Below are 12542 nucleotides of genomic sequence, written 5' to 3' on the forward strand. Positions count from 1 at the left end.
CATTCTTGGATACATGCATGCATTCATTCTGCAAATACTTGCCGAACACCTACCGCAAGCACAGAACTCTGCTTTTTTAAGTCTTAGCTCTCCGATTTAACTCTATGTCTCCAAGGAGAAAAGTGTATTGGATTTGCAACCAAAAACCATTAGGTTAAATCAGGTGAAATTGTCTCTATTTAGTCATATTTTACCAAAAACAAAACAAAACCCCAAATCCAGTGATTTCATATGATCCAACTTAATACCTAGCCTTATGAGTTGCATAAGGTTAAGTCTACCCACATAAGGAGCTAATTAAAGGAGCTGGCTATACAATTTTATTCATTAGATAGCATGGCACTTAAGACCTGAGAGCTTTGAAAAGGTCCGAGAACACTAAAAGAAGAAGAAGGAGAAGGAAGGAGAAAAGAAGGGCTCAAGGTACAAGGGGAAAAAGACAAAATCAAAATTAATACATTTTTAATTAAATGTCAACAACATTATCATGTCAATTTGCTCATTGTTTTTTTATTAATAAAATTTTCACACCTCTATAAATAAATTTAAGTTAGTTTTCCTCACTTCACAGAAATTCTCAAGAATGTACATGATTGCTGAGAAATCACAATACAAATAATTTCAAAAGCAAAATTTAAAAACTAATCTTCAAGGTTTTTTATTTTCCAGCAAAGAAAAATGTTGTTGGATATGAGATGTATTTTAATGTAAGGTAGGACACAGAGATAGTTCTCTAAAAATAAAAGTGTCAGGCCCTTTAGGGTATAAAATAGCATTGGTGCTCAAGAAAATACCTATTTCCTGCCCCCCAGAAACCTGAGTGAATCAGAAAGAATTAGGATGTTAAATACATGCAAATACTGAACTCTGGTGTGTTCTTAGACAATCCACTGTTGAGAGAGTTTCTGATGTAGAGCATCTGGATTAAGGTAGAGTTACCATAGTAACTACTGAGAATTCCTTGCATCCTTGTGAATTACAAATTGTCAAACAAGAAAAGAGCTGAGCCTCGATCAGACTCCTGAGGGTCAGCTTAATGATTTATCAGAGTCCCTTTCCTGGAAATGGGGGAAAGATTGTAGGTTCACTGTTGACAGTGAGACTCTCCAACTTCCTCCAAAGGTGGCAAATCTGGTAGAGCATTTCCAGCAGGGTGCACCACTGAGACACCAGAAACTGCCCCGCAGGAATCAGCATAGAGGAAGAATCACCAGAAATTGGGGGAGATGAGGACCTCCCGGAGGCTAAGGCTTACATGGCTCATCCTGGATTGAGGTTTCCTGAGAAGGGAAGTCCTAGCTTGGTCTGGCCAGACTGACTGCAGTATAACCCACACATGCTCTCTGAGATGGCACACCACAAATTCAAAGAGCAAGGGACGTGTGAGGGAAACAGTCCTCTAATGCTCAGGCCGTACATTCAGATCATTATACTGAGCTCCAGCCATTATCAAAGGACCTGGGAAAGCAGGATGGGCATTCGTGTTTCCTTGGTCCTAATAAGAAAAAAAGCTTCAAAGAATTGTTACATTTTTACGCTTTTCCCTCTTTATACGTAAAACTCAGGTTGCTTATTCATTCTACTGATGACATTGGTAGACATATGCCTGCTCCCTGCCAACACATACCAGCTTTACACCATGGTCTCCCCAAGGCCTTTTGAGTGTGTATTTGATTGTAAACACAGCAGAACACTGCATCCAAAAACCCCACAAGAGCAGGTCCTGAGTTAGTGCCCCAATATTTATGAATAACAACCCAAAATGGTGAATAAAGACTAGGCTCAGCTTACATTTATTTTCAAAGAAGATAAAACTTCTCTCTCTCTCTCTCTCTCTTCCACACACTCACACACACAGACACACAGACACACATATAAATAATTTGTAGGACAACCATCTATCTTTCTGCCCACCAACCCTCTCCCAGCCCCTCCACCACCACCTCATGTTCATTACCCCCTACTATACTAAGATCAGTGAAATGGTTCAAGAGAATGGAATGGTGTGGCTTTTTAACAGTAGACAGATTACTAAACTCCTAAACCCCAAGATATGCCCGGAGTTAGTAATATATCCTTCATAGAATTGTTAGGTTGATTCATTGAGATAAAGCATATAATAACCTTGGCGCCTAATAGCAATAAATTGTAGCTGTTGCTATGGTATCATGCAAGGCTACTGATATAAATCTTTTCAAATTTCACTCTAATGTTTGTGACATTAGACAGCCAAGAGGATTAAACCTGAAAATGGAGGATAACTGTATATGGCAGAGTGGCTTAGTACCCTTCTCTAAATAATTAGTGGGTTCACTGACTTATTTTAAGAGGAGGTGTTTTTGGAGATTGGTTCAAGGTGGCTGAGTAGAAGGACACGCTCTCACTCCCTCTTGTGAGAGCCCAGAGTCACAACTAACTGCTGAACAATCATCAACAGGAAGACACTGGAACTCACCAAAAAAGATACCCCACATCCAAAGACAAAGGAGAAGCAGCAATGAGATGGTAGGAAGGGCACAATCACAAAAAAATCATATCCCATAACTGCTGGGTGGGTGACTCACAAACTGGAGAACAATTATGCCATAGAAGTCACCTGGAGTGAAGGTTCTGAGCCCCACGTCAGGCTACCCAACCTGTGGGTCTGGCAACGGGAGGAGGAATTCCCAGAGAATCAGACTTTGAAGGCTAGTGGGATTTGATGGCAGGATTTTGACAAGACTTGGGGAAACAGAGACTCCACTCTTGGAGGGTACACACAAAGTAATGTGCACATCAGGATTCAGGGGGAAGGAGCAGTGACACTACAGGAGAATGAACCAGACCTACCTGCTACTGTTGGAGGGTCTCCTGCAGAGGCAGGGGGTGGCTGTGGCTCACCACAGGGACAAGGACACTGGCAGCAGAAGTTCTGGGAAGTACTCCTTGGCATGAGCCCTCCCAGAGTCCACCATTAGCCCCACCAAAGACCCTCTAGGCTCCAGTGCTGGGTCGACTCAGGCCAAACAACCAACAGGGAGGGAACTCAGCCCTACCCATCAGCAGACAAGCAGATTAAAGTTTTACACAGCTCTGCCCACCAGAGTAACACCCAGCTCTACCCACCACCAGTCCCTCCCATCAGGAAGCTTGCACAAGCCTCTTACATAGCCTCATCCACCAGAGAGCAGATAGCAGAAGCAAGAAGAACTACAATCCTGCAGCCTGTGGAAAGAAAACCATATCCACAGGAAGACAGACAAAATAAAAATGCAGAGGACTATGTACCAGATGAAGGAACAAGATAAAACCTCAGAAAAACAACTAAATGAAGTGGAGGTAGGCAACCTTCCAGAAAAAGAATTCAGAATAATGATAGTGAAGATGATCCAGGACCTTGGAAAAAGAATGGGGGTAAAGATCAAGAAAATGCAAGAAATGTTTAACAAAGACCTAGAATTAAAGAACAAACACCTAGAAGAATTAAAGAACAAACAGAGATGAACAATACAATAACTGAAATGAAAACTACACTAGAAAGAATCAGAATAGCAGAATAACTGAGGCAGAAGAACGGATAAGTGACCTGGAAGACAGAATGGTGGAATTCACTGCCGCAGACCAGAATAAAGAAAAAAGAATGAAAAGAAATGAAGACAGCCTAAGAGACCTATGGGACAACATTCAACGCACCAACATGCACATTATAGTGGTCCCATAAGAAGAAAAAGAGAGAGAAAGGACCAAGAAAATATTTGAAGAGATTATAGTCGAAAACTTCCCTAACACGGGAAAGGAAATAGCCACCCAAGTCCAAGAAGCACAGAGAGTCCCAGGCAGGATAAACCCAAGGAGAAACACACTGAGATGCATAGTAATCAAATTGACAAAAATTAAAGAGAAAGAAAAATTATTGAAAGCAACAAGGGAAAAACGACAAATAACATAAAAGGGAGATCCCATAAGGTTAACAGCTGATTTCTCAGCAGAAACTCTATAAGCCAGAAGAGTGTGGCATGACATATTTAAAGTGATGAAAGGGAAGAAACTACAACCAAGATTACTCTACCTGGCAAGGATCTCATTCAGATTTGATGGAGAAATCAAAAGCTTTTCAGACAAGCAAAAGCTAAGAGAATTCAGCACCTCCAAACCAGCTCTACAACAAATGTTAAAGGAACTTCTCTAAGTGGGAAACACAAAAGAAAAGGACCTATAAGAACAAACCCGAAACAATTAAGAAAATGGTAATAGGAACATACATATCAATAATTACCTTAAATGTGAATGGATTAAATGCTCCAACCAAAAGACACAGGCTCATTGAATGGATACAAAAACAAAACCTGTATACATGCTGTCCACAAGAGACCCACTTCAGACCTAGGGACACATACAGACTGAAAGTGAGGGGATGAAAAAAGATATTTCATGCAAATGGAAATCAAAAGAAAACTGGAGTAGCAATACTCCTATCAGATAAAATAGACTTTAAAATAAGGAATGTTACAAGAGACAAGGAAGGACATTACATAATGATCAAGGGATCAACCCAAGAAGAAGATATAACAATTATAAATATATATGCACCCAACATAGGAGCACCTCAATACATAAGGCAACTGCTAACAGCTATAAAAGAGGAAATTGACAGTAACACAGTAATAGTGGGGGACTTTAACACCTCACTTACACCAATGGACAGATCATCCAGACAGAAAATTAATAAGGAAACAAAAACTTTAAATGACACAATAGACCAGATAGATTTAATTGATATTTATAGGACATTCCATCCGAAAACAGCAAATTACACTTTCTTCTCAAGTGCGCACGGAACATTCTCCAGGATAGATCACATCTTAGGTCACAAATCAAACCTTGGTAAATTTAAGAAAATTGAGATCATATCAAGCATCTTTTCCAACCACAATGCTATGAGATTAGAAATAAATTATAAGGAAAAAAACGTAAAAAACACAAACACATGGAGGCTAAACAATACTTTACTAAATAACCAAGAGATCACTGAAGAAATCAAAGAGGAAATCAAAAAATACCTAGAGACAAATGACAATGAAAACACAATGATCCAAAACCCATGGGATGCAGCAAAAGCAGTTCTAATAGAGAAGTTTATAGCAATACAAGCCTACCTCAAGAAACAAGAAAAATCTTGAATAAGCAATCTAAGCTTACACCTAAAGGAACTAGAGAAAGAAGAACAAACAAAACCCAAAGTTAGTAGAAGGAAAGAAATCATAAAGATCAGAGCAGAAATAAATGAAATAGAAACAAAGAAAACAATAGCAAAGATCAATAAAACTAAAAGCTGGTTCTTTGAGAAGATAAACAAAATTGATGAACCATTAGCCAGACTCATCAAGAAAAAGAGGGAGAGGACTCAAATCAATAAAATTAGGAATGAAAAAGGAGAAGTTACAACGGACACCGCAGAAATACAAAGCATCATGAGAGACTACTACAAGCAACTCTATGCCAATAAAATGGACAACCTGGAAGAAACAGACAAATTCTTAGAAAGGTATAACCTTCCAAGACTGAAACAGAAAGAAATAGAAAATATGAATAGACAAAGCACAAGTAATGAAATTGAAACTGTGATTAAAAATCTTCCAACAAACAGAAGTCCAGGACCAGGTGGCTTCACAGGTGAATTCTATCCAACATTTAGGGAAGAGCTAGCACCCATCCTTCTCAAACTCTTCCAAAAAACTGCAGAGGAAGGGGACACACCTGAACTCATTCTATGAAGCCACCACCATCCTGATACCAAAATCAGACAAAGATACAACAAAAAAGAAAACTACCGACCAATATCACTGATGAATATAGATGCAAAAATCCTCAACAAAATACTAGCAAAGAGAATCCAACAACACATTAAAAGGATCATACACCATGATCAAGTGGGATTTTTCCCAGGGATGAAAGGATTCTTCAATATACACAAATCAATAAATGTGATACACCATATTAACAAATTGATATACCATATTGATCATCTCAATAGATGCAGAAAAAGCTTTTGACAAAATTCAACACCTATTTATGATAAAAACTCTCCAGAAAGTGGGCATAGAGGGAACCTACCTCAACATAATAAAGACCATATATGACAAACCCACAGCGTTTACATCATTCTCAATGGTGAAAAACTGAAAACATTTCCTCTAAGATCAGGAAGAAGACAAGGATGTCCACTCTTGCCACTATTATTCAACATAGTTTTGGAAGTCTTAGCTGTGGCAATCAGAGAAGAAAAAGAAATAAAAGGAATACAAATGGAAAAGAAGAAGTAAAACTGTCACTGTTTGCAGATGACATGACAGTATACATAGGTAATCCTGAAGATGCTGCCAGAAAACTACTAGAGCCAATCAATGAATTTGGTAACGTTGCAGGATACAAAATTAATGCACAGAAATCTCTTGTATTCCTGTACACTAACAATGAAAGATCAGAAAGAGAAATTAAGGAAACAGTGCCATTCACCACTGCAACAAAAAGAATGAAATACCTAGGAATAAACCTACTTAAGGAGGTAAAAGACCTGTACCCAGAAAACTATAAGACTGATGAAAGAAATAAAAGATTACACAAACAGATGAAGAGATATACCATGTTCTTGGATTGGAAGAATCAATATTGTGAAAATGACTATACTACCCAAAGCAATCTACCTTGCACAGTGCAACTCTCTTGCACTGTTGGGGGAATGGAAATTGATACAGCCATTATGGAGAACAGTATGGAGGTTCCTTTAAAAACTAAAAATAGAATTACCATATGACCCAGCAATCCCACTACTGGGCATATACCCAGAGAAAACCATAATTCAAAAAGACACGTGCACCCCAATGTTCATTGCAGCATTGTTTACAATAGCCAGGTCATGGAAAGAACCTAAATGCCCATTGACAGAAGAATGGATAAAGAAGATGTGGCACATATATGCAATGGAATAATACTCAGTCATAAAATGGAATGAAATTGGGTCGTTTGTAGAGACGTGGATGGACCTAGAGACTGTTATACAGAGTGAAGTAAGTCAGAAAGAGAAAAACAAATATCATATATTAATGCATATATGAGGAATCCAGAAAAATGGTACAGATGAACCAGTTTGCAAGGCAGAAACAGAGACACTGATGTAGAGAACAAACGTATGGACACCAACGGGGGAAAGCGGGGGGTGGGGAGGGAGGTGGTGGTGGGATGAATTGGGATATTGGGATTGACGTATATACACTAATATATATAAAATAGATAACTAATAAGAACCTGCTGTATAAAAAATAAATAAATAAAATTCAAAAAAAAAAAAAAAACTTAACAGCAAAAAGAAAACACAAAAAAATTAACCTGGTTAGATTTACAAACTGTTAAGCTCTGAATATGCTTTCTGTTCTTGTAACCACTTACCTGAATATAATTTTACCTTAATGATACTTAAAAAAAATAAAATAAAAAAAAATGGAGAAGGTGTTTTTTCTGTGACAAAATACATATTACATAAAATTTACCATTTGGCCACTATTAAGTGTACAGTTTAGTGGCTTTTAAGCACATTCACATTGTGCAGCCATCACCACTCTCCACCTTCAGAAGTTTTTCATCATCCCAAACTGAAACTCCGTATGCCGTTTCATTACAATACGCATTGTATTGTACACATTAAACTGTAACTCTCCATTCCCTACTGCCCCAGCCATGGTAGCCACTGTTCCACTTTCTATCTCTATGAATTTGACTGTTTCAGGTACCTCAGATAAGTGAACTCACAAAACATTTGTCCTTTTGTATCTGATTTATTTCACTTAGTGTAATATCTTTTGTGTTTGAGGGTTTTAGTTTGTTTTTTTATAATAACCATCCTAATGGGTATGAAGTGGTATCTCATTGTGAGTTTGAAGTACACTTCCCTAATTATTAATGATGTTGGGCATCTTTTCATGTGGTTATTGGCTTTAGATATTTTCTTTGAAGAAATGTATGTCCAAGTCCTTTGCCTATTTGTTAATGAGGATTTTTGTTGTTGTTGAGTTGTAGGAGTTCTCTATATATTCTGGAAATTAATCCCTTATCAGATATTTGATTCGCAAGAAGTTTTTAATGTTGAAGTCTAATTCATCTACTTTTCCTTTTGTTGCCTGTGCTTTTGGTGTCATACTCAAAAAATCACTGGATCCAATGTCAATGTCATGCAGCTTTTCCCCTATGTTTTCTTCTAAGAGTGTTATAGTTTTATGAGCTCTTATGTTTAGGTCTTTGATCCATTTTGAGTTAATTTTTGTATATGGTATAAGGTAAGGTTCCAACTTCATTCTTTTGCAATGTGAACATCCCAGTATCATTTGTTTTTTTGTTTTGTTTTGTTTTGTTTTGTTTAACAAAGATCCATGATAGTTTTTTTTTTTTTTTTAACTTTTGGGTTTATTTATTTATGGCTGTGTTGGGTCTTCGTTTCTGTGCGAGGGCTTTCTCTAGTTGTGGCAAGTGGGGGCCACTCTTCATTGCAGTGGGTGGGCCTCTCATTATCGCGGCCTCTCTTGTTGCGGAGCACAGGCTCCAGACGCGCAGGCTCAGTAATTGTGGCTTACGGGCCTAGTTGCTCCGTGGCATGTGGGATCTTCCCAGACCAGGGCTCGAACCCGTGTCCCCTGCATTGGCAGGCAGATTCTCAACCACTGCGCCACCAGGGAAGCCCCCCAGTATCATTTGTTGATCAGTGATTTTTTTAACCGTGTGTTAGCCTACTAAAGTCAGTCTACCTGGAAAGGACAAGAGAAAAGAGGGTCAGGGTGACATTGAGTCATTTCACAAATTGTGTTCTATTACATTTGTTTTCATAGCTACATTATAGGTACCCCAAGTCTGCCATATAGCATTATTAAATAGTAGTATTTAGTTCCAAAAGGTACTACAGAATTGAAAATAGAAATATTCCTATTCTTCTGACCAAAAAGAAAATTGTCACTAGGTTACACTCAGGTATGACCAATTTTGTATTAAGTCATAAATAATTTTGTGTTTAGGAAGGCTTCCAGTCTGACAAATCTTCATTTGAGCAATACGGTACCAAAAAGACTAAGGTTGAAAGAAACTAACACAACACGTAAAGCAACTATATACACCGATAAAAATTAAAAAAAAAAAAAAAGAAAGACAGGTTGAGTAATTTTTCAAATGGAGAGAAGGAGAGAATAGGGTGATTCTAAAGTGAAAAAAAAAAGAAAGAAACTCAAGGAAAAAGAGTATAAACTGGATATGCTTTTAAATTGACTAATTTAAACAAATTTGAAATATATTCTGAATGCAAAAAAAGGTGTAAGGCTTCATCAGTATTTATCTTGTACTGAAATGGAAATATTTCTATTTTAAAATTAAACACACAACAGACTAGGAAAATGAGTATATTCACACCTGCACTTAATTGACAGTGGGACAGCATAAGAATTCCAGGAATGGGGGAGTGATCCATTTCCCCTTTGTCATCTTTTCTGAGTCTGTAAATTCCCAAAGCGCTTCAGTTCATTTTCCAACCTTTCTGGCCTAACCTTCCTGTTTGGAAGGAAACTGGGAATAAATGAATGAATGCGGAAGGACAAAAAGAAAAATAGATCTATTTTTCATGAAGGACCTTTTCTTTCTTTTATTCATTAAAGAGCAATTATTGTTAACAAATCTTCAAGTGCAACAATCAGTCCAATGAGGGTGTGTATTTTGATGGTGTCAGTTAAATCTTTTGTTGGAGATCCAGTGAGATAAAAGGATTACAAGACTCAACAGACTCCCACAGAGCTCTAGGAGTTCCCCAAATCCCAAGAGAGGGTAAGATACAAATTATATCCCAAATAAGAAAGTAGTAAGTAAATTAATATATAACATAGGATTCTTCTAAAAGCTTTCTTTGTTTCTTTGCTCTCCAAGTTAATTGGTTTGATAAAAGACTCCTTAAGTAAAGTTTAGATTATTTCTCCATTGTCCTACTTCAGCAGGTTTTTTTTAGAGTTTAGTAAACATTTGCCTGGGATTGGGTTTAAATTGTAGAGACAATTGTTCCCTGCCCTTCTTGAGTTTAAATACAGTTTACTCATCTTGTAAGCAGATAGGGTAGGGGGTTCCTAGAGAAAAAGAACCAGGCATGGCTTCTTGACATAAGAGAAGCCATTTTTGGCCTAAGCCATTTAGTGCTCTAAGCCTGGCCACAAAGTCCTTTAACAGGTCTCAGTAATTAATGATCTTAAAGGAACAAATAAACGACTGTTATCAGGCAAGAAAAATAACAATAGCTAAGATAATATATCAGTTGTAAAGACTCCTAGTTCTATTTCAAGGGTAAAGATTAGCCTGAAGCCCTCAACCATCAGATCAGCTGGAATCTAAGAGATGATGATGTTGACCTTTGCTGAGCCTCGTGACTTCAGTCAACTAAAGCTTGGATTCCGTTGACCGCCCAAGCCCCTTCATGAATATGCATATATCCTTACCTTAAAACTCCCCCAGTTTTGCTGTTCGGGGAGATGCTGCTTTGGGAAAGGTCCCTGGTGTTCTGCTTACTGGCTGCAAGTAATCAATCCTTCCTTCTCCTGGGCTTTGGCTTGGTTGTGTCTTTTAGCTCAACACCCACCAAGAGGCAAACCCAGTTTTGGGGTAACAATCCTATTGAAATATAGTAGGAATTCTCCTTCTACTGAAAGATGAATTGATTTTTCACTGAAGTTGATTAATACTTTTTTTCTTCCTAGTGCATTGATGTTCTGAAAGGGTTAAGGCCTCCTTTCATCAGAAATAGAAAGTACAAGAGTGAAAAAAATCCATTTTGTTTTCAAAACAAAAAGTGAAAGAGAAATAAGCCAAATCAAGGAACTAGCCGTTTCCTCCCGCACAACTTTCTAAAGTGTGCCTTTTCTTATCCTGCTTTTTTCCTGCTCCTTTCCATTTGGCTATTCCATATCTCTCCACACAAGGAAACTAGAATTTCCTTGAATTTCTATGAATCTATTTTGTGAGTCTGAGTTGTTCTTTCCTGGCAAGGTTCAAATGTATGTCGATAAAAGGCAAGTTTACAAAATAATGAAGTTTTAGCTGACCAGTTTCCTAGTCTGGAAACATAAGGGGTCACTTAACATTTCTGTGCTTTCACTTCATCATCAAAAAGCACCAATGTAGTGACCATCTCCCAGTGTTTGACAATATTTTAGCCAAGAGTTCTCCTACAGCTTCCCATAAAGGATGGGCTTCAAGGGAGGCTGTACACACGCAGAATTAGTGTGCAAACCATATACTGCTGTCATCAGATTCTGAAAGGAACCCGTGAGTCACAAAAAAAGCTTTAAAAAAATAAAAGCTACTCTAGGATATTAGGGTGACAGAAGGAAGTATGAAAATTAATTCGTACTGGAGGAGTTTCAGATGTGGTTAGGGAGCCAAACTTAATGCGACCGATACAATGGGAGAACTATAAAAAAGAAACATATCAAAGAGCTTCATTTCGTGGTGCAGTCTGCAGGAGTCCAGAAAAAGGGAGAGATGAGTGAGCCAGCGGCACAGAAGGCTTCCTGGAAGAGGTGAGACTCAACATCCTCCTGTTCTCCTATCTCAGGGGTCTTGCCCAGGCCTGTGATTGTTGGGCACATAAAGCAGATGATCATCTGTTTCTTTTCTAAAATGTTAGCCATTCAGGTTATAAAGCTGAAACTGTGTAAGAGTTTATAAGTCTTTCTAACCCTCTGTGCTAACAACTTCAACCATACTCCTTTCAAAACCTGATAGATACAACAGTGACAACGTTTTTAAATAAGGCTTGATAAGTAGTGTTACTTACATTGTCATTAGTGTTCTCGCCCTCCATCTTGTAAACTGACTTTAAAAAAAATGAAGCTGGATTCACCAGTCCCCCCCAAACCCCACCATGTCTCTGGGCCTCACAGTCTCCATCTAGCTGTCACTTTGTACCAGGGAGACAGCCTCACTTTACCATTGCCTGAACAAAAACAGTTCTCTAGAATGCAAATTTATGAAAAGAGATTTGAAGAATTATAACCATTTTTGTGTTCTCTAAGCTACTTCTCCCTTCCACTAGCACGAATAACTGCAGCACCTATACCACAAAAAAATAACTTTATCTTCTTTAGATGGTATCATTACATTGTTTGTGTGTCAGCTTTCTTGCATTTCCTGTTTCCTCTTCCCGCTCAAGGATTTACATACTTCATTGAGTTCACAGGAAATGTGCTCACATAAGTGATACTTGAAACATGTTTTTTTAAGTAAAATGATTATGCTCCAAAAACTAAAAATAAACACTTATTGGTGAGTTATGAGTTATGGATGAGAGCTACAGCTAGCCTATTTTTTCTTAGCCAAAATACTTCTCTTAAATATATTTTTGAGAGACTGCTGAATTTATGTCAATAACAACTAAAAATTACCTTAATCTGCAATTACAAATAAACACAAACTGAAATGGAACTCAAATGAATAAACTGAAACTCAACATTCTCTTAATCAGAGACTTGTACAGTTAGCTACATTGT

General features: G+C 37.8%; 1 protein-coding gene across 2 annotated transcripts in view; it reads left to right on the plus strand.

Annotated features, from left to right (window-relative positions):
- Window position 1: 1 nt before the first annotated feature.
- The window catches only part of FYB1 (FYN binding protein 1), a 180392-nt gene continuing 167851 nt past the window's right edge, over window positions 2-12542 (plus strand). For both annotated transcript variants that reach the window (XM_082453722.1, XM_082453723.1), the window contains exon 1: window positions 2-11573. The gene's annotated coding sequence lies outside the window, so the exon portion shown is untranslated. The remainder of the gene's footprint in view (window positions 11574-12542) is intronic.

The sequence above is a fragment of the Balaenoptera physalus genome, assembly GCF_965194825.1.
Source record: "Balaenoptera physalus genome assembly, chromosome: 3".
NCBI classification, from domain to species: Eukaryota; Metazoa; Chordata; class Mammalia; order Artiodactyla; family Balaenopteridae; genus Balaenoptera; species Balaenoptera physalus.